The following is a 23,374-nucleotide window of genomic DNA, read 5'->3' on the forward strand; positions in this document are numbered from 1 at the left end:
TGCCTGGAGTCACATGATGGCCTGCTCATTTGTTTCTCCCTTTAGAAGCTAGATAATGTAACCTTGCTTGTCTAAGTGAGCTAATTAAAGTTCAGAGGAGTTTAGTCACTTAGTCAAGCTGCAGTTAAGTCAAGATCTCCTGATTCCAAGTTAGAAATGCAAATGCCTGGCTATGATTGGCTTTGGAGATTTTATCCTCTTGGATGCAGATCATCACCTATACAGCTGGCTATCTGTACCTTAAAAGCTATTTGATTAAACATCTATCCACAATAACCACTCCTACCCCCAAGTTTCACCCCCAGTTCCTGGTCCTCACGATTTTGTAAAGTCTTTATTTCTCGAAAACTTCTAGAATTGAGCAAATCTCCCAGGGGCTGTTGCAACTTGTGCCCTTGGCCTGACCTCTGCAGGTGTCTAGGGGCAAACCTTTCTCTGAGAAACTTCACTGCAACTGAGTGACAAGGGAGAGAATTCTGGCTTATGGCTGAAAAGTGAGCATGGCCCTTTCCTCAACTGCTTTCTCCTCCTCCTCAACACACACACACACAGATCAGAGGTTAGAGCAAAAATATCTCAAGTCAGCTGAACTAACAACTCAAAGAAAGGCGCTCCAGAGGGGTCTGTCCGAAATTTCAAAGCTAAGCAGCATCAGGCAAAGGGCATCTCCAGGGGGCAGGTGGGAGATAGTTACTATGGGAATCGGTGTCTCCCCAGGTAACTCAGAGAGGGAAAGCTACGTGGGCCTGCTGCAAGAATGCAAGGCTCTCGCAAGCACTGTTCAGACTTGGGGAGTGTCACTGTACAAACACAAACAGGCCCTGGACACTAGAACGCGCTTCCCCTCCAGGGCCGCCCGCCTGCCCTGTGTGTCACTGTGCTCCTGGCGGCCCTGCTCACCCCCTCCCACCCCAGCTTCCTGGGAGTGCTGCAGGCTGGCCTCTGACACCCGCAGAGGGAGAAGAGGTGTCTGCTCAGGTTTCCTGGGTTCACCTGAGGGGAAGGTCAGCTCCTGGCAGGGCTGCTCCCTGCAGCCAACAGGCAAGGGCTCTCTCAAGTCTCAAAGCCTAAAATAGAAACGCACGCAAGGTCCACTGTGACTGAATGGGGCCCGTCGCATGACATGGGCAAGGGCAGGAGGGAGTGCAGGATAGAGGTGGTGAGAAGGTGACTTGTTGGGAAGCAGAAATTATGAAAATCTCAGATACAGCCCTCCCAACTCGCCCTGCAAGCTGCAAAGGCTACAAACTTCTCTCGGGAAAGAACGCTGGAGTCTCAGACTTGTGAGTTCCTGGGCACAAGTGTGTCCACTGGTCATTAGTGCCGTGCCCTGCCATGGAGTTCATCCCAGAGACAGAGCATAGGTGGCATCTCATCTCACAGACGAGGGCATGAGTGGTGGGCTTTGGCCCAAGGAGCCACGCGATTACAAAAGTATAGCTGCCCAGATGGGGAATTACCCCCGATGACCCGTCCACCTCCTGACCACCTTGGCCAAGGTGGGTGAGCCTTAGAGGAAAGTGCAGGTTTCCCACAGCTATGGAACAACCTGCCTTGTGTTCTCAGGTAAAAGGAGGGACCCCCTATGGTCCCAGAGCCTGTGGCCTGATGTCCAGGTCACCATGTGCCAGAGAGTCTCCTCTGAAGCACAGGATTCATCATCTGTGTGCTTGGGGCCAGCTAGGAGATCAGCAGACATCTGACTCTCTGCTAGACAAGGAAAATCAGCGAGGATGTAATGGAAGAAGAAAGAAGAGGGAGGGAAGGAAAGGACAGCAGAGGCAGGATTTCCCAGGAACGGAGCATCTTCACTTCCCCGGGGAGGGATAGACCTAGTGGGGAGCCTAGGATAACAACATACAAAATAAAAGAGGCACCTGCCTGGTGACCATCTCTGCCGGGACTCGAACCCGGAACCTCTGGATTAGAAGTCCAGCGCGCTCGTCCATTGCGCCACAGAGACCTCACCACACACACAGCATCAGCACCAGAACTGAAAAAGCACGTACCTTCTGCATCACCGAGCCATCTCAGCATCCTGCTCTCCCGCAAGCGGTGGGGGGCGGGAGGCTGGAAAATCTGGAGTGGAAATCCACACAGCCGACTCCACCGGGCTCCTCAGCACTGGTCCTGGGGTCCCCGGGACCCAGAGGCTGGAGGACTGTACCAGAGATCTTCCCCCCAGCCCCAGAGCCTCTGATGGAGCAGGACAGGGCTTTGCAGCCTCTGTTCTGCATCCCTAGGGGAGGATGCACAGTCTCATTCTCATGCTAATGCAGCAGAGAGCAGAGCCAGTTTTCACTCCACCCCACTCCCACTGTAGCGGCTTCCCAGTCCCGCTATTCTCAGACAGGGGCTGGGCAGAACTGGGGATTCGGGAAAACCTTCCACAGAGACAAAGGCGCTGCTTCCCTGAGGAAACAGTGTGAACACGACAGAGAGGCAGGAGCCGGGCGCCAGGAGCCGGTCTAGCTGGGAGCCCAGAGTTGTGTCTGGCAAGCCTGGGGAAGAGGTGCCGGCACTGCTGTGATGCTCCCTCAGCATCCTCACTAGAATTCAGGGTGGGGGAGGAGACGGGCGCTGGTGAGTGGCAGTGTGTGTGTGTGTGTGTGTGTGTGTGTGCACGCGCGTGTGAGGAGCGTGGCAGCTCCTTAATGAGACACAGATGGTCTTCACACAGCCCCGCCATGGGTCCCTATGTCCCTCCCCCACCTTCCCTGGCTCCAAGCCCCTGCCGCTCTTGCTTCCCGGGTTGCTTAATTTGAAGAATGAGGGTTTCTCCGCTGTCGGGAGCTGCCTAGGATGATTAAATCAATGATTGGTGTAATATAAGCATAGACAAAGGTCTCCATACCCAGAGTCTAGAAAACGGTTCCTATTTTTAAAGCCTCCTTGAAAAGACAATCCCATCATCACTGTGGTTGCTGTTTCCATGATGCCAGTCCTTCCCAGAGTATGACCTCCTCCTGGACCGCCTCACCCTGCTCCTGGCCGTTTCCCAGACAAGTCAGCAGTGACGACATTCCCAATGACAGCACGTTGATTTAAAGGCTTTCTATCGGTGCTGACCACCCATGCCCCCACTCCAGCGGTTATAGTAAAAGCAGAGCATGGCTCAGGTGATCTCTGCACCTTGACCCACAGCTCTGGGTGTCACCAACTGCCTCCAGCCCTGTCTCCCTCCAGACAGTTCCTGCTCACCTGTGAGACCAGGCCATAGGGAAGTGAAGACCAGTCTGACAATATGGGCTAGGTCAGGTCGGCAAGGGCTTTTCTAACCTCTGGGGCCTCACACTTCCCAGCCCATTCACAAATCCCCGGGTTGAGATGTGGTAGCTGATGGACCAAGGTGACCAGTCAGGGCGGAATGGGAGGAGACCACTTCCAACACCTGGGAAAAGCAGCCCCCTCACTGAGTTGTGCTTCCCTCTGACATAGGAGCCAGAATAGTGATGGAGTGTGGACCCTAAACCAGGGTACAGCAGCTGGGCGCGCCTCTGAGCAGTCACCCTGGACAGGGCCACGAGACTGACACCCACGGTTCAGCGCTGACGGGCAATGGTGGGCTGGAGCTTAGCCACCAGTAGCTTGAGCCACTTGGATGCATTTCAGATTCACGGGAGCCTCCTCCGGACGGTCAGTGTTCTGTTAGATATACACCCCCACCCCCACTGCTCATTATAAAGACGTTGTCCTGTACCCAAGAAATCCGCCCACACCCTGGAATTGCATGAAACTCCCCTTCTCCCAGGAGTCTGTTTGCTCTCTGCAACCCAGACAAGGGTCCAGGCTCCCCAAGTTCCAGGAGCTTCCTTACAGTCATCAGTGTTCTTGCTTGGCCCCTGGGGTCCAATGACAAGATCTCGATGATGTTTCATTTGTAGGCAAATCACACTGGAAGATGTATAGGAAGAAGGAATCAAGCTTATTGTCCATCAAATAAGGCTTCGAATTGCCAAGTTCACACAAAGACACTGGAAGCAGAAAGGCCAGTGTTAGCTACTTGCCTACTCCAAAATCCTGAGAAAATCACCTAGCTTTTCAGTTTCCCATGTCTTCATTGCCAGCCCTGGAGGTGATGATCAATGGTTTTGATAAAAAGCAGCTGAGATCTCAAGGTGCACTCTGCTCCATGAGTTATAATTCCTGACTGTAGTCTGGGCTGTCTCCTTCCCCTCCAACACGCTTCTTTATCTTCCCCTCCCCACCCCAGTCACCTCTCTACTGTAGCATAAAACACTCTGACAACCACCTTCCCAGGATCCCTTCTATTATTCTCAATCAACAACAACGAAAAAAAAAAAAAAACCCCACACTTGGTCCAGGAGCTTTTTTCAAATAGGAGCCATCTCTCTGGCATCTCTTATTTCACTGCATCACCCATCAATAAGATGAAAGTTCTTGAGAGGTGTGAATAATGCCCTGAACTAAGCTTTTAATTTAAAAAATAAAGAGGGAAACAATCAAAGAAATCAGTAGTTTTAAGGGGGCAGGAAAGATGAGTTTGAGCCATTTGAAATGATTGAATACGGTCCAACATTTTATCTTTGCTTCACTTCAATGGCTTTTGTGTCTATGTAAACCCTCAAGAAGATTAAGACATTCGTCTTCAAAAAAAAAAAAAATTGGTTCTGATGTAATTCTCCAAAGATCTGTGACTCAAACATTGCTCACATCTCCCATGGAATATCACTGTGACCCACAGACAAGCTGAGGTTGCTCACACATTATTTCATTCATAAAGTGTTGCTGGGATACAGACAATAAATGCCCCCCAAAACCCTATCATGTTGGCCAAGAAACAAAAACAATTCAATCCCTCATCCTGCTGTGACCCCACTCCCAGCTTGGCCCTGCCTGAGCCCTGCTGCAACCTCCACCATCCTGGTACGTCCAGCCCATCAGTCCTCAGTCTAGTTTTGGGGAGACTTGAGAGGCCTGTTCCACCTAACTGGAAAGTCCCTACCTAACTACAGGTGCCTACCCAACTAGTCTGTTTGAAATGCCAAGGGATATTGCACCTAGAGGGAAGGAGACAATTGGAGAACAGACCCTTATGTTCTATGACTTCCTCTCGGTCCCTACAATGTCCTCATTAATTCCCATCTGCTGTGAGCAAATCTTCTAGTTTCCAAACGCCATTGTCCTGTGCTCTGAGCTGCCAGCTGCCCCCAGGGAGCTGTCAGCCCACCTCCCGGCTCCCAGAAGCACCTCCAAGGAGCCTGCCACAGATGCTTTTGCAATGTCAGGTCTGTGGTGCCTGGTCCCTCTGCAGAGGTAACAGTGTTGGCCCAGAGCCCGCAGCCCTGGAGAGAGGCGAAACGGGCATGCCCACAAGGCAGAGTCTTTAAGCTCTTTTCCAGGCATTTCACCCTCTGGGGTCTTGCCCCTGCTTGTTGGTCTCTCCCTCTCACACATTTTTTGACCCGCACAGTGCAGCACTACAGCCTAGAGCCTCTTCCTTCCTTTTCCTCAGCAAATTGCTCGTTTCTCCCCGTCCCCTTTCTTGCCCTCTAACCAGGAAGAAATGATGAGCAGGTAATAACTGGAATCAAGTCAAAGAAAGACATCCCAGAGCAAACCTTGGAAGCTATTGCAGATTCAGCTCAGTCCAATTAGATGGAACAGGCCTCCCAAGTCTCCCCAAAACTAGACCGAGAACCGATGGGCTGGACGTACCAGGATGGTGGAAGTCGCAGCAGGGCTCAGGCAGAGGCCAAGCTGGGAGGGACCTAAAGGAGGGAGGGAAGTCAGGGGACAGAATCTCCTGTCCCAACAGCTCCATCTCCACCTCTCCCAACCTTGGAAACTGAGGGCTCAAGGGAGGACCTCCAAGGACGTGAATTTCTCTGTGGTCAAGAAGTGCGAGGGCAGGCAGTGGCTGTCATGTGCCACCCCCAGGTCTTTCTTTTAAAATTATTTAGGTACAGAACTCGGGTACAGGCCAGAGGCACAGGGGCAGTGACAGGAGAGTGGGGAGCAGAACAGGCAGATTGATGAAGGGCACTGCTGAGGGGAGAAGTGGGTGGGTCAGGAGAGGTCTGCCACGCCCTGTGGGTCACCTCCGGGCTGAGGATGGAACTCGCCCTGAAGCAGCTGCAGCTTGCTTGCAGTGCTGTGTCCTAACCTGCTGCACAACCAGGGAAGGCCCACCAGGTCTTTCTGGGGACCAGGGGAAGCACTCTCTCTGCCTCGCACAAGTACCCCGTGGCTGAGTCCTCCCTACCCCTGTGTTCAGGCCCTGGAAGGTGGCCTCCCCCAGCCTGCTCCCACCCCAGGCTGCCCCTTGTGCTCTGGGCTACCCCCTCGGTTTTCCTGCTGCTGCTCAAATCTCCCTCCATTTCCCCTTCCTCCGCAGGGGTCCATCCCACTCAGTCACATCTTGGTGAACACCCCCTCCCAGGAACACCCCCTCCTCCATGCCACTTCACCTCGCCCGCCCTCTGCAGCAGGCAGGCTCTGCCCTGCCCTCGAGCCCCTCTCCCCTGAGGCTGGGCCCTTGGTCACGGCCCCACGCTCTCATGGCCCACGGCGCCCTTGTGGCCTCCAGCAGCACCCTCACTGAGCCTGGTGTCCCCGGGCCCAGCCACTGCCCCCCTCTGGCTCCGCCCTCGCTGTCCTCCTAGGAACCCCCATGTGTCCCAGCCCCTGCTCCAGTGCCATCACTGTTGCTGTCCCCACAGTCTTGGCATCACCATCCCTCCACCCTCGGGCCCTGTCCTGCCTCAGTTTCCCCTCCAGACCTCGTAACCCACCCTTGTCCTTTTAGTCTCTCCTTGGGTGCAGAGCACCCATCTTCTGAGCCTGCATCTCCCCATCCACACAAAGCAGACTCCTGAGGCCTGTCCAGACGCCCTGCTGGCCCTTCCGCTCCTCCCCACGCGCTCTAGACATCTGGGTCTTCCTGGCCCTGCACACGCCTGTGCTAACCCTACTTTGTCTGGGGGCTCGGAATTTGGGAGGTCCTCGGTGAGACTTGCCAGCCCGGCGGGTGGCTGGCAACCCCACGCCTGGGTCCTCACCGTGGTTGCCACAGAGTTGGGCCTGGGCCTGAGGCCAGAGAGGTGGAAGATGGCCAGGTGTTCGTTCCTCCCTCTCTGTCTCCCTCCCTCCCATCCTTCCTTCCTCCTTTGTTTCCTGCCTTCTTTCTTTCTTCCTTCCCACTGCCCTCTCTCCCTTATTTATTACATTTTTAAAAGACAGGCTTATTAGGAAAAGGAAAAAGAACAAAGGAGAGACGCCTGCAGAGAACCACCAGAGCTGGGCCTTCGAAGGGTCAGTGACTCTGTGATTTTAGGCCAAGGGATTCAAGAGCATTGGTTTTCCCTAATATTAGGAGTACTCCGGACCTCACTTTTCACCTGCTCAGGGAGAAGTCGACACCGCATTTGGTCTGGAAGGAGCCTTGAGGTGAGGTGTTCATCCTTTATAATGTGACAGTTTAAATGAAAAGACAGTTTCGGTCGTGGGACAAGGTGTCCTTACATAGGACCTTCTTCTGACAAATCACACCAGGTCCCCACAGTTCGTCCTTGTCCACATGACCGGCTTCTGGTCATCCAAGTGTCCGGGGTGTTGGCCACCAGCCAGCTAGCTAACACCTATAGGCTCAGCTTGGTGCCGTGACTCCAAGGTGCTTGCTCACCTGTTCTGCCTGTGCTTCTCAGGAGCAGTTTGAGCAGACGTCATGATGATGATAAATGCATTTTGAATTTTTTGACTCACTGCGCCCTCATAACTGTACTAGGCTGTGGAGGGGTAATAACTGCGCACCTCCTCTTAGAAAAGAAAACCTTGTCCAGCGTTGCTGGGCTCGGGGGTTCGGGGTGAGTCCTGCATGTTCTCACCTCGGTCAGCCTGTCACTGTCCAGGCAGGCCCCCTGGGGGATGCTGCTGCTGAGCACAGGCTGCTCCCTATGGTCTCCTGAGTTCTGAGACCTTTACCTCAAGTCTCTTCCTACCTTTGCAACTGTAGGTGGTGTCTAGGAATGGGAAGATGGTGAGGGGCGGTGGGGGGGGGGAGGCTGGGTCAGGAGAGGGGCTCAGGGACAAGACGGGGGGCTAGGGCCAGGATGAGGGCCTCAGGGACAGGACAGGAGGCTAGGAGACAGGATGGGGCCTCAGCAAAGGATGGGGTGGGGGGTGGGCAGGCGTGGGGAGGGCCCAGGAGCTCAGCAGCCTGCCCGTCACGTGCAGAAGTAGGAAGCGCAGCAGCTGAGGGTGTCTGTGGTCTGCAGAGGTTCAGTCCCCCTCAGTGACCTTCCGACACGGAATCCCGAGCACCAGCTGTGCAGGTGGCCTTTCTGCTGTCTGTCTGCTGCCCGTACACAAGAGCTGCAACATGGGTCCCCCTATCTGACCCCTGCCTCAGGCTGTTGATGTCTGGAGCCACTCTGGGACCCCACTGGAGCCTGTGAGAGTGTGGGGAAGCTAAAAGACCTGGAAGACGGTGGTCGGAGCTGTGTGAATAGTCTCAGGACATCACTGGGACTGAGTGACCTCTTCCCAGATCCCTGAACACATAGTCATTAGGTCTCTCTCTCTCTCTCTCTCTCTTTTTTTTTTTTACATTTATCTATTTATGCTTACAAGAACTGGGGTGCAGGCCAGAGGTACAGGAGTGAGAGGATCCACCAGAGACAGAGTAGGGAGCTGAACAAGAGGACTGGCTGAAGTACACTGCTGAAGGGAGCAGCGGGTGAGACAGGAGAAGTCTGCTGCGCCATGTGGGTCACTCCCAGGCCGGGGATCGAACTCATGCTGCAGTGGCTGTGGATAGCTTCATATGCTGCGCTTTAACCTGTTGCACTACCAGGGAGAGCCCTTGTTAGGTCTCATTTTCTACCTTAGGAGTTGGGAGGGATTTATATAACTTAAAAAAAAAAAAACTAACTTGAAGGTTACATTGATAATGCTAAGCAGTAAACGATGTTCCTTATTTTCTGTATTTCTGCAGTCTATGATTTTTGTCAACTCTCTCCATCTGTGATTACATACATTAGTAAATGCAGGCCCACAGAAACTAAATCACTCATCCAATACTACAAAAATAGACTGACCCCCGCAATTCCCCTGGAAGTGAGAGACTTGAGGCCTGCTGTTCCCGCTGGCCTGCAATAAAGTGAGTCTCTGCCTCGGGTCTTGCGTCTGACTCCTGAAATCACATGTGACATGACCCGTAAGGCTGTCAAGAGTAAAGAGACCCCAATGACTGGGAGTCTGGAGAACTACAGAGGAGGGACTCAGGCTTTCTCCCTGCCCCACCCCCGCCCCCTAGGGACTTCAGCACAGTCGCTGCTAGAATGCTCTCCCTGAAGTCACGCCCACTTCTCAGTAACTACCAGCTGGAGTCTCACCTCACCTGCATATCCCACACAGTGAGGGTGCCCCTTTCTTGAATACACCCCCACTTTCTGCAGCATGTGCTCTGTCCTGCATCCTGGCCTGGCCCCCTTCTTCCTTGTCAAACATCAGTGTCTTCAAGAGCAGCTGTGAATATGACAACAAACCTATATTCACTGTTTGCTGTTTTTCTAAAAGCAAAAATCCTCTTCGGCTTTCTTAAAGTGAGCAAAGGCCAGGACTAAGGTGGGGGGAGGGGTCTTGTGTACAGGTGTAAAGCAAAGCGGTGTAACAGAAAGTCTGCAAAAGCAGGTATCTGTGGGACTAGCGCGGGCTGGACAGGCTGGACAGGGCCGTCATAATAAGGAAATGTGCTGTGGGTTGTGGGGTGTGTTCAAAAACACCCTAGCGTGTGCCCTGGTGCCCACCTCCGTTTCCCCTGAGTGACCTCGAACGGCACCACAGCCTGTACCACCACGCATGAGGGCGGAAGTGGGTGCTGAAACCCTCCCACCCCCCGCCCCCCCGGCCTGTACCTCAGCCCCAGGCGACTGACCCGAAAGCCCAATGGGCATATTTACTCTCATTAACCAACCAGCCTGGCACGACTCCTGGGCATCTCAACTGCACATGTGCAAATCCAAACTTAGATTGTCACAATCTGCTCATTTTGCTAATGGTAGCCCCTTCCACCCACTTATTTATTAATTTACTTATCCTGCAAAACCATAAGCCAGGGTTGATACCAAAAACGTGCTCCACAAAGTTAGTGACGCCACTGTCAGAATACACAGGAACCAGGAGCCCAGGAAGAGCCAGGAAGCCAGGCTGCTCAAGGCTGACACGGCCCAGCAGGCCACCCTCCCAAGACAGGCAAACTGACCCAGGCTGAGGGGCCCTGCAAGTTTCCAGAACTGCATTCCTAGACCGAGGTGTCGGGTGAACACGGTGCTAAGCCTGAGCGAAGGAGGAGGGGAGGAGCGTGTGGGCACGTGTTGCATGCATGCATGTACATGTACACATGTGTGGGTGGGTGTCCGTGCATGCACATGTATGTGCGTGCGTGTGGGCTCGTATGTGTGTGTGTGGTGTGTGTGTGTGTATACACATTTTGGGGAAACTAAGCAAGAAAGTCACCATAAGAAGACGGGACAGCATGTGTCGAGATACAGCCAGAAGTCACCTCATCTGTGTAAGTGACTGCAAGGAATAGACGCTGACGTCCGAAGGTAAACACACAGTGCGGTGTGAGAACAGCCGGCCGGGTCTTGGGTTTGGACCCTGCAAAGGCTGAGCAGCGCTTTGAGCCAGGAGACCCAGTTGCTCGCTCTAGTTCCCACGCGGAGGCCTCTGCCAGAGGGCTCAGGCGGTGTTTGCAGCCGAGAAGGTCTGCTGTGCAGGGATCTGGCCCTAGGAAGAACTGGCTGCACAATGGTCAGCTGAGAGAAGACCAGCTGGGGAGAACTGGTCACCCTGCCACTGACGCAGCAGCTTGGAGCCTGTCAACGCTTCATCTCACCTTTACCCTTCAAGTTTAGCCCATCGCTTCTGCATCTTTACTTGCCCTCAAATCTACTCCCTTTCTTCCCCACTGCCCTGGACTTGGATCTGAATCCGTCCTGTGCAATCATCCTGTCCTCTTTGGCTATTGGCCACCTCCTTGGCCACCTGCATGCTCTCAGCTCCCCTCCATCACTGCCCACCCACCCACAGGACGACTGGTTCTCGTTGAAGGCAAGCCCCTCCCGGTGTTTCCCCGGGCCGGATAAAGGCCACATGTGAGCTGAGCCTTGACCTTTTTGGCTTAATTTGTGGTTCTCCCCAGCAGCAACCCTCAACCCTACTTAAGTGCTCTGTCTGCTTTAGGACTTATAATTCCCTAAAATGCAAAAGAAAATACTTTCCTGCTCCATGCTAAGGGGCCCTGGGAAGCAGGGCTCCCCCTTTTTGAAACGCCTTCCCTTCTCTTCAGCCTCACATTTGCCCAGAAGACTCAGCTCAGAGGCCTGGCTGCTGCCACATCTCCCCACAGACGGATGCACAGCCAGCCCCTCCCCCCAGCACACACACACCCACCACCCAAGCCTGCGGTTCTGCCTCCCCCAGATGTGATTGAATTGTGTCCTCTCTATCCAGCATGCAGAGTTGAGCTGGGTGCGTGATTGTGCTCAATATATATTTGCTGGGGTGGGGGTGGGGGTGGGGGGGAGAATAAATCCAGCTTGGCTGTTGTGAATAGTGAGGCCAGAGAACATGAGGCCATGTCCTTCTGCATTAAGGTTTTCATATTCTCTGGGTAAATACCTAGCAGAGGTATTGCTGGATCATATGGGATTTCTATTTTTATATTTTTGTGGAATCTTGATACTGTTTTCCAAATAACCAAAGAAAATAAACCGGCAAAGCACAGCAAAAATAATTCTTAGATTCTGAAAAATATACCGGCAACCAGAGGGAATGGGGGAGAAAGAAGAGGGAGAAGAGGGGAAGGGGAGAAGACATCAGCCCAGGGTTTGGAGAAGGTGAGAGAAACGTGCACATATGGAGATGTGAAAACGTACACCTCAATTTATATGACAGTGCAAACAACTGATAAATAGTAAAATTTGAAGGAAAAATAACTATAATAGGTGTCTGCCCTCCCAACCCAGAGATGTTCCAGAATAACATCATGACTGATTTTTATACTGGAAAGAACAGGTGCGCATATAATGAGACCCTGGAATGGAGGCTTCCTCAGCTCTACCTCCATATTTAAAGCATCCAGCTCCCTGCAGAACAGCCGTTCTCCATAGAGCCAAGGGCCTAATTCCCTCCCACGGGCTCCTTTGCTGAACTTGGCCCACTGGAAACAAAACCAACCTACCTCCATCCCAAAAGGCCGCGCAGAAATATTCTCCCAACACCACAATTTCTGTCCATGGCTTGGCATTTTCCAAGTCACTAACTCAAACCCCACTGGCCAGCCACCCTGCTCCCTTTCTCACTGGTTCCCATGAGGGACCCCCAAAGGCAGCACCTCCCCGCCACCCCAAGGCCACAACCTCAGGGCCCTTTGCTATTGCTCCTGAAGTTGATATTCACCTTATAGCAGATCTTTTTTCAAATGTTTTAGTCACGGACTACATAAGCACATAATCACTGAAGAAAATTAAGTATATGATCTAAACTACGATAGTCCCCGTACACCTGAAGTCTCACTCCACCCCAAAACAATAATGTCTAAATTTCATATGTATCTGAACATAGAACTGATCAAGTGCCCGTGACACCCTATAAGTGTTCTACACCCTTTCCACGGATTCATTACTGATATTCACATCAAACAACCATGGGGGAATTAGCATCATTGTCTCTATTTTACATTCTCAATTTCCAGAGAATCAGACACTGGGAAGTTAAATATCAAGGTCCAGGTTCTTCGGTCAGTAAGTAGCTACTCACTTAAATGCATTCACGAGTATGTGGAATGGAATGGAATGTATAACACACAGACAGGCATTGTTTTGGGCTTTTTTTCCAATTCTGCTCAAAAGGAATTTCATTGTTTATTTATTTATTTATTTTAACTTAATACATTCCGGTTATCTTTTCCGGTTTAGATCATATACTTAATTTTCTTCAGTGATTTCTTCAGGGGGACCTATAAGGTCCCCTTGTTCTTCTCACTGTTGTGTGCTACTACAAAGGTGTGTGTAACTTATTTAACCAATTCACTATTGATGGATGTTTAGGTTGTTTCCATTTGTCACTAGTGGAAACAGTGACGTGGTCCTCACGTCTGCACATAAATCACAGCTCTTGGGTGAACCGATCTATTGCACAGATTTGCGCTGCTATAATGCAACTGGTATTTCCATTTTTAATTTTGATGAATTCTGCCAAAATAGCTCCCCAAAGGCACCTGACTATTTCTCAGGTGCTTGTCAACCCCGCCAGGGTCCATCCTTTTCATTTTTAATGATCTGGTGGGTCTCCTTGTTGCTCTAATTTGCATTTCGCAAAATCCTGCAGATGCAGTGGATCATCTTTGCTGACGTTCATTGACAACTGTATTTTTTTCTGGGCATTTACAGATCAAGAAGGCAATTCCCTGTGGGCACAGGGTAACTGGCAGGTGGGATAGGAGTGGGGATAGAGCAGCAGCCCTCACCTGTTCCGCCTGAAGGGGACAGGCAGGGGCAGCTCACATGAGCTCTGCCTCAGTGTCCTCGTTTGAGCTTCCCAGCGAGCTCAAACCTGGTGACTTAACCTTTAAATTCCACCTTGGGCCTACAGTCCCCCCCGGTTACCCTATCATCCTTTCCTTGAAGTCTGGGGGTTCGCACTCACTTAGGAAAGTCTTCCCCATTCTGCGGGGGAACTCGTTTTCCTATGGCTTTAACGAATTAGCTTTGTCTTGTTTTGCTGATAAGCCGATGTGAGGGGCCCTGTGCTGCTCCTGCCTCTCAGGCTACCATGAACCGGGGTTGAGGTGGGGCTGGAGACGGCCATGCCCTGCTCCCCAAGTCCCCACACGGGTGTGGCTGCACCTCCTCTCCTGCTGCTAGATCTGTATGTGCTCGTGCCAGGCTTCAATGCCTGTGGCCGTCACTTTACAGCCACTCAGGACAACTGGAAAACCCACTCCCTGCCCAAGCCCATGTGCTTCAAAAAAAAGAAAATCATGAGTATTCTTGACTCTATTTTCCAAGGTAATGTTAGAATCAACTGAGCCCCACACATACGTTTTGGGATTTAGCATGGGACTTCGCTGAATCTACAGATTAAGGGAGAAAAAGAACCGACAACTTCACCGCACAGAATCTAAGACTCATCCTTCAAACGCTGGCTGGAACCTCCGCACGGTCTGAGACGCTGAGTCTGGTCTTCACGGTGACCTCTCAAACTGGGTTTAAAGCCACCTCACCAAATTCGTTTCCTTTTATTCTCATCTACCGAGTTTTCCATACAAACCACAATGCGCTTGCAGTGTCCCAGAAAATCCTCCCGCACCCCCACCCTTGCCCACCCAACCCCCACCCCAGCAGCACTGGAAAGTGTTGCTTGAGCTGGTTCTGCGAGGGGAGAGGCTGCATTACAGGAGAGTGGCCACACGAGGGCGGCAGAGGATCGGGAATGGCTTGGTCAGAGCTGCCACACGAGGGCGGTAGAGAGCAAGTCAAGGTGTGGGGGGGGGGGACACCCGGAAGCGCGGGAAGTTGCAGTGACTGAAAGTGCAGGTGTGGGAGGATTTTAATATAGAGATGGGTGCCAGGGAAAACAGAGCATCAGCCCTCACCCTGTTCCAAGGTGAAGGACACAGACAAAGGCAGCTCACGTGCATGAGTGTCCTCGTCTGAGGTTCTCAGCGGTATCTGAGCCCCAGCGGCCAGTTCCGCAGTCCTGGCTCTGGCTGCCCGCACTGTCCCTCAGCAGGTCAGACTCATTGGCTGTTACTCCAGAGCTGCTCAGCTCTCTGAGAGCAGACGCCAGGCCCCCGCCTTTTCGGTCCACACCAATGCCCCCAGAGGTCACACATCCAAGGCACACCCTCAGGCATCTGCCTGTGTTTCTGGCCGAGCACAGCATCAGAGCAGTGCAGCGAAGCCTGCAGGGCGCTCTGGACTCACAGGAAACGGAGACCCGAAGCTCTGGCGGCAAAGCTCGGGGTGGGGGCCCACGGAGCACTACTCCAGCAAGCCCTGGGATTCTAGGGCTTCCAAAAGCCTTCGGAGCAGTGGAACACGTGGGAGGGTGAGTTAGCCAAAGTGAGTTTAAAAACTAAGAACCCAGAAAGCGCACGCACATCACATCTGGTGTTCAACTCAGTCACCCATGGAGACTCACTCACCTCTGGGACTTTTCTGAGCCCAGGTGTCTAAGAGAAAGGGAGGGGAGCCCCTGCTAAGGGGAGGAGAACAGGCTGAGGTGAGGAGTCAGGGCAGGGGCCCACCCCAGGAAACTTATTTGGGAGCAACAGGAAACTTATTTGGGGCCAAATACAAAGTTGTCGATTATAACATCAAAATATACAATTGAAGACCGTGGTTATCTTCTCCAGGTGTGATGAGTGAATGCTGACTTCCCAGCTTGTTTTCAGCGACGTTTCTTAAGCACCTAGTATGTGCCAGGCACTGTCAAGACCCATCTCCTTTCTGCTTCTGATTTGATCAAAACTGACAGTTTCTTTTTTTGTGGACCTTGTGTCCACTGGGAAAAGGGGCAGAGACGACAGATAAACAAATCAAAGACAAACTATTAGGACAATTGCCAAGCAGGGTAAGGGATTGCCAGGGAACGGAAGGGGACGTAGCTGCTGTGAAAGCAGAAGCAGCTTTGCAGAGGGCACTTCAGGAGGGTCCAGGCCAAGCACCCCCAGCCAGGGGAAGGCTCAGAGGGGGCTTTGGGGGTCCGACTCACAGAACAGGGGCAGGAGGTAGCAGGAGGTCCAAGATGGACAAAGTTGACTGCACTGGACCCTGGAAACAAGACAGAGAGAGAGTCACGAAAAGTTTTGTTGAAAGATTTGGTGATAGTTTTTGGTTTTAAAGCTTAATGCTTCTGTGTTTTGACGAGGTATTTACACACGAGCGTCTCTCAGGAGCCTGCGAGCTCTGTGTGCAAAGAGGCAGCTGTGATCGGGGCCTGCAGTCATCTGGGAGCACCTGTTAGCATAAGGTTAGGAACGTTTATTGTTAGCCCATGGCACCAGGGTCTCCTGGGAACCTGCATTAATGATATTTTTACCTGTGCTCCATGTAACTCTCACCTCAGAAGCAGAGGTGGGGCTACTGACTTGTTGGGAAGAACCGGGGACATTGGAGACACCTCAGTTACCATCAGCACATCCTCTCATGCCTGTCTTGTGAGAGTTTCCTGAGCATCTTCTCCACCTGTGTCATGGAGCCAGCGGGACAGAGAAGTCACAGGGCCATGCATGGAGACCACGTGATCCCACGTGCGCCTGGTGTTCCAGGGCTGGTGGGTGAACACTCTCGTGAATGATGCCGGGAGCCCATGCCGGGAAAGCTAAGTACATTTCATTCATTCTGCGGTGCCTGCTGGTTTGCGCCTGGAATGTTCTTTCCACCAGCAGAGCCCAGGACCTCAGGGGGAGGAGGTGGGTCCTGGGCCAGAAATCAGCCTCCACCCTCTGTTTCCTACTTGGCGTTCCTTTCTTCCTCTGGCCCCGCTGTTGATTCAGCACCCCTCCCCCTCCCACCTCTCCCCTCCTCCAAGGCAGAAAACTGTGCACTCAACTGCCCCTTCCAGTCTGCCCCTGCGATGACCCCCGGGGTTGCCAAGGCAACCATGTGAGGACCAGGTACTGCCCAGTGCCAGCTGTTTCTGACGGTGACCAATGGTCCTGTGTGCCCAGAACTTCTCCAGTTTTAGCACAGAAGTGCTGGGAAGTGCTGTAGGGTGGCTCCGGTTTCCAGGCCATGCAGCATCAATGGCTGTGCACCACTGGCCGGTCACAGGCTCACAGCTTGCCTGCACTCTGCTGAGAACTGGGTCCTACAACACGCTATGGGCATTATTTTCCCTCCCCTGGAGAATCAGACAAGCCTGCACTTAGTGGAGTCTATTCAAGGTCATGCTCTGGAGGGTCCCCAGAGGGCCCCGGCTTCTGAACCAAATGATGGGTATTGCAGCCCATCCATCCACCACCTCCAGTGATCGCTCTAAAATGCAAATCCAGTGCTGACATTTCCTTGCCTAAACCCTTCAATGACTCCTTGTCTGCAGCATAAAGAGCAATCTCTGGCACGGCTTCCCTCCATAAGCAGGCCTGGCTGGCCTGGCCGACTGTGCTGCTTCCTGCTGGGCTGACTTTGCCAATGCTGTTCCCTCTTTTATAATGCTTTTCATCCTTTTCATACCAGCCAACTCCTAGTCCTTCCTTCAGGCTTTCCACATCTCTTGTCTTCACTGAATCTCTGGCGCCCTGTATTTAAACTTGCTGTTGTGTTGTTCATGGGTGGGGGGTGGAAGCAGATAGAAGAGGGGCTATGTCTGCACACCTGTCTCCCCCTCCACCATGAGCTCCATGGAGGTAGTTTTCACCCTGTGTTCTCCAGAGCCGAGCACCAGCCATGGGCATCCTGCTGTTGTTTTTTTGTTTTGTTTTTTTTTTAAACATTCACTTGTATTTCTTGATTCTAAAAAATGCCAACCATTGCTGTTAGAATGGTCTTAATTATTGAGTATATTGTATCCCTGAATAGTCCCCTGACCCTGACACTTGATTATTCCTCACAAATAAAACAGGGTTCAAAAAATGGGGTGGGCCTTGCAGATGATCATTTTATTTTGTAATTAAAAAATAAAAGCTGGAGTGTGTAGATGTTTTAATAGGCTGCAAGAAAACAGCTGAGTCAAAACACCCCGCTTCCACCAGCCTGGGACACGGCACATAAAAACTCAATGAACCATCAAAGGATGGATGTACTGTCAGAAGTTGTACGGGAAACATAGGAATTTTTTGTGTTCTTACATCCAGATATGCACATTTACCAGGTCTGACCGCATAAAGACAAGCTCATACTTGATCTTGTTACCAAACAGAATGCCACTGTGCAGACATTTTCTAGAACTCCTCCTCAGAACCAACATAGCAGTCAACCAACCTATTATAACTTTGGAACCAAATCTTGTTGTTATATTACCCCACGTGAACCACCAACGTCTCCAGAAGGCTTGGATCCCAAAGACATTTGGCTATTCTGAAAATTAAAAGCCAACTTGAAAAGATGAAAATTTTTCACAACTGAAGATCATGCAAAAGGATGTGGCAGCCTCTAAAGTCAGTTCCAAGATGACAAGATGAACCTTGACAAAGTGGATGAAGACATATGAGCCTGAGCGTGAGAGTCATTCATCACCCTCGTTTGGGGCATTTGGCTGAGCGAACGCCGGACATGCCTGCGGGAGGTGTGTCCTGTGCTCACGTACACGCATGTGCTTCTGAGAAAGTGGCAGCCGGCCCTCCTGCTATGGCGACGCCAGTATCTACTTCATCCACTACTTTTAAGCCGCTATCATTCTGTTTCCACACCAAGCGCGGAGCATAACAAGACCCAAGATAAATCGTTGCGGCCCTCAAAGAACTCTCAGTTAGAGGAGAAACACAAGCAGACAAACCATTGAAACGTGGTGAAAGTGGAAACAGAAGCAGCTTCCACCCAACACAGAGGCTGCGGCTGGCAACGCGCCATGATGGACAGGTAGAAGGCTGCAGAGAGGCGGCCACACCCCTCCAAGTGTGGGTGGATAAACACAAGCACACGTTTCATCGGGCTAACTAACGAGAAGACAATCGGGGGTAGGAGACAGTGCCTGCAAAGACGCTGAGGCGTGCACCTCCGTCCCACGTCGGGGAAATTACAAGCCCTTTGATAGGGTGGAGCGTGGAGGGGAGGGCAAGATGCAGGTGCATTTCCTGGGAGAGGCGGCGGGCACCCTGTACCTGACACGGGAGTGCTGTTCACAGATGGCTGTGTGTGCCTGCCATCTTTCCAGAACACATCTATTGGCCTCCAGCTGAAGCCACAGTGGCACACACATTTAGCACATCATTTCATTTTTGCTGAATTTATCACACAAAATTTCCCAGGTCTCTGCTTCCATCTGCACCAGCTTCCATCACTCTCCCCCTTTTAACTATTTCCCGCCCACTTTGCTCCATCTCCTTCGGTCCCCTCCCACTTCGATGTGTACCTGCCAGAGTCCATGAGGGGTCCCTCTTGCCAACAACTCCCCGACTCTGTGCTCTCCTTCAGGCCCAGGGCCAGGCTCCTATAAGATGCTCCTATAAGTGACGGGTAACAGGTGGCTGTGGGCAAAGGCAGGTGTGTGTCTGCCATGTGGGTCTCTCCGTCACCACCAAAGGCTCTTGAGCCCGTCACTGGCCACCTCCAGATGTCACGGTGCTCACCTGTGGGGAGGGGCAAGGCAGCCCTCGTAGGGGCTCTGTGCATTGCAGAGATGTCCAAGTGGAAGGGCCTGTGCCACAAACAGTGGCAGTGACAGTGTCATGATGCGGAGAACCCAGAGAGAGCTTGCTCCCCCTCCCCTGCCTCGGTGGCTACTGTGAGCAAACTCCTGATGGCTGCTGACCTCTGCTAGGCATGCGCAGACCAGGCTGTGTCATCATTAGCTACCGGCTTTTCTGCCTTTCTTACAGCTGGGGTGGGGGTAACAGATGTTGGTGTCAGGGTTCCTGGAGGGTGGCCCTTGAGGGAGGGGGTACAGTGTGACAAAGGGGAAGAGAAGGGGCTTCTCCTCCACTCTGTTTCCCATTACAGTTTGCCTACCTCATTTTCTGAACCTATTCATATTATTTTCATTTTTCAAAGTGACAGTGGGATATGTGGTCGGAAGATCGGGCGCTCCTGCTAGCTTGGTTTCCACTTCACACCACTATTTATTTTTAAAAACAGTGAACCGATCATATATTTTTAAGAAACAGCATGCTAATTCACTTTGTCCCCAAATTAAGATTTGAGGAAAATCTCAATCAAACAGTATTTCTTGGCAGAAAAAGGGATGCACACTTGTTCCAAGGTCAAGCAGACCTTCACGACCGGATTTAGATCTGCTATTTACAAATTCCATAATCTCACCCAGCCTTTGCTTCCTCCCATTTGTAAGACGGCTAGTAACTCCAACCATTCAGGGACTCTGAGGTACTTCAACGAGGTGTTGACAAGGTAGGACACCCGGCAAGACTGCCACGCAGGAGCTCCCCAGGAAGCGGTACCTGTCATCATTTTTCTCATGCGCAAGTTGCAATTCTGGATGCTGGCTTTTAACAGGTTGGAATTAAGATGCCGGATAAAATTGACCATTCAATTGGAGGCTGGTTCTAAGATTAGTAGAGTCTGTAATAGATTAGGGTTAGGGCTGAAATGAGAATTCAATTAAGGTTGAATGGGAATGCACACAGAGGTTATTATTAAGGATGGGGTTAATTAAAACTGGGTAATAGAAGCAAGCGAATGAGGAGTACTGGTTTAGTTGGGTGGAAAATTAAAGAACAAAGCAACGTGGAAATCTAGGTGGAATTTACTGATAAAGAAAAGTCACGCCGAGAGGGGTGGGAGGCAAAGCAGAACGAAGCCAAATCTGGAGCCTTTCCAGTGGTGTGGGCACCCCTCCTTAAGTCTGTAGTGTCTGCCCCCCACCCCCGGGGCTGAGTTCCCCACCAGTCTCCTCCCGAGAGCTACAGCGTGGGGACAGGAATGTCCAGGGCCCACACAACTGTGTCCAGCCAGCACTGGTGCCAACTCCACATTCCACACCCCCGGTGCCCCGGGCTGTTGCTGAGTGGACGCCCCCCCCGCTCCCCCCCCAACAGAGCCAGCCCCACTGCTCTCCACTGCCTTCTCTGCTCCTCCTACTTTTCTCTGTGGCTACTGGGTCTTTAACCCAAGGACAGCTACTTTGTGCAAGTTCCTGGGAAAGACACATCACGTGTCACGGCATTTAACATGGCAGTCCCCATAGAATCCTGATCCAACAAGGTCACTGGGACTTCACCGGCTTTCTTGGTCGGGATGGCATCCTTGCTGGTCTGTCTTTGCAAAACGCTGTGCCTAGTGGAGAGGGAGCCTGCAAAATGCTGGGTGCACAGGACCAGGGAGTTAGGGTGATTACAGGCAAGGAGCTATTTCAAACAGAGACAAGGCATCTGTGGGAGAGCAGCCTTCACTCTGAGAGGTGCAGGAGCCAGAGGTGCCCAGCCGGAACACTCTGGAGTCCCAGGAATGGGTCTCGCTGGCTCCCTTTGCCAAACCCCCACACTGGCGGCTGTGTGAGCAGCCCCACACCTCACCTTCCTCATCTGCTCCACAAGGCCTGATTAGGTCATCTGGAAGATCTCTTGAACTCGGTGCTCTTTTATTCCATAATTTTAAAAGCCAAGTCTACTTCCTAGTCCCAGGACCTAAAGCGCCAAACTGACACCCACTGATAGAGCAGGAAAGGGAGAAGCGCCCCAGTGGAAGGAGACTTCGGTCCCATTCGCAGCTCATGGTTCTCTCTCCAAAACAGCTCTCCTGTCTTAGCTGGTTCTGGGCCTGCAGGCACAGGAGATGCAGGTCCTGACCCTGACCCTCCAGAATCTAGGTGGGGGAGGGGCTAGCTAGGAGGGGTCACTGCTAAGCAGCCCTGGAGACAATCAGTGACAACTGGAGCCCTGCCCCCCCCCCAGCCTCCCACACCAGCCTGCCCACTCCTAAACCAGCTTAGTGATCCCTAAGGTATCGTCTTGCTCCAAAGACAATCCTCTTTATCCATCAAGACAATTTAACTCAAACAGCTCGCTCCTCCCCTCCAAAACCCCATCTCCTTTCCTTTAGGCTGCATGCCCACCTGGACCCACCTGCCAAGACCCCATCTCCCCTTCTAGTTCCCCTGTCCCCTCTGGCCCGCAGTGCAGCTGGGCCTCTCTTTTAGATCCAGTCCTCACATGCTCAACTACACCGCTCCCTTCCATGTCACCTCTCAGAGAACCCCGGGGAGGCACAGAGAGGTTCAAAGTCACTGAGATAAGTCAAGACAGGCTGGCCAGGCATTGGAGGTGGCAGAAACCTGTCCTGCAAGTCACTCTAATAAAAGGGCTCTCTCCCAGAACCATACAAAGCCTTTAAGGCAGCACGCTGACCATCCAGAAGGACCGCTCAGGGACTATCTCTTGGCTTCTCCATCCGTGACTAATATTTATATTGAGCTTTCCTGATTACAAAGGACTTTCCTCTTCCTTGTCCTTGAGTACCTGGGTGACAGGGACAGCAAGGCAACCACCTACAGCTAGGAAAGGTGACCCAAAGTGAAGGGCAAACACTTCCAGCCCTCAGGGCAGAAAGGGGGTGGACCTAAGAACATGCGCCCCATCTCTCACCTCAGGACAAAACATGAACTCACAGGGTTGGAAAACTCTTTAGAAATCACATTTTCCATGGCCTGGCGCGCACTTGTATTTTCTACCAGCATAAATTTGGGGGTATCAGTTAATCTCCTGCAAATCTCCTTGCACCTATACAATAAAAGTTTGGATCAAATATTTTCTAAAAGTCCTTTAAAATTCTATAATTTGGAGATTATAATATGGAGATTTTAAAATCTAGAAATTTATTTGGTGTGTCTTAACAGATTGCCTTAGAAGCATCTCTTTCTAAAATACAGGGAAACTCTCCCAAAGATTCCTAGTCACAGAGAACAGCAAACCGAGGAGCTCTGGAGCTGAAAGCAAGAGCCAGCAGACGCTCTGGCAGGTCCCCCTCTATGTTCCCAGGGGACAGGACAGGACAGCTAGCAGTGACTGCTATCCCTGAAGGTGCATCCTGACTTCTGTAGCCGCGACCACTGACCCAGGAGCCTCACTAAAATGGACCAGGGACAGGATCCTTTTCCTGTCCAGGGGTGATTAAAGACTAAGAAAAAATAGTGGGGTCAGGATAGAAAGCAAAGTGGGGAAATAAAGGGCACTAGGAGAAACTACTTTTTTTTTTTTTTAAATAGGCTGCAGTGTGATTGGGCAAGAGTCTGAAGTGAAACCACGGTTTTGGGAGGGAAATGTTTTCATTGACAAGGGTGGAGGGAAACACTGGCTCCCCAGGCCTAGGGGTTTTCAGGAATGCAAGCCCCTATCAGGGGAAATTTCCCAGGGTCACAAACCATTGCAGGGCAGATAATTAGGGGCTCTTGGGGCAGAGGACTGAAGGGCATTGGTGTCTAGGAGAATGGTCAGGGTAACTGGTTACCCACTGGGGAGATGTCCCCAGGCAAATTGTTGATACGGGGATCCCAGGGCTCTTGGGGATCCCTAGTTGCCAAAGGATGGAGGGCGGGGCAGGAGGATCTGGTGGGCACGCCCTTGCCCAGGCCTGCAGTGGCCGCTCTCGCCAGCTGGCCTAGGGCCCTTGCCCGATTCCCCTTTCCTACCCCACACCTAAGAGGGGTGCGCGCAGGTCCCATCGCTGAGCCAGCTCGCTCGCAGCGCCCCACGCCCGAGCCCCGCTGGCGGGGCTCCCGGGGGAGCCGGCGG

At 52.1% G+C, this 23,374-nt stretch overlaps 1 non-coding gene across 1 annotated transcript; it reads right to left on the minus strand.

Moving 5' to 3' along the window:
• Positions 1 to 1,889: 1,889 nt before the first annotated feature.
• On the minus strand, positions 1,890 to 1,963 carry TRNAR-UCU. The gene has a single exon. It is a non-coding gene; the product is annotated as a tRNA-Arg (tRNA).
• Positions 1,964 to 23,374: the final 21,411 nt, after the last annotated feature.

This window comes from Condylura cristata, unplaced genomic scaffold (assembly GCF_000260355.1).
Source record: "Condylura cristata isolate star-nosed mole 26May11 unplaced genomic scaffold, ConCri1.0 scaffold00024, whole genome shotgun sequence".
NCBI lineage: Eukaryota > Metazoa > Chordata > Mammalia > Eulipotyphla > Talpidae > Condylura > Condylura cristata.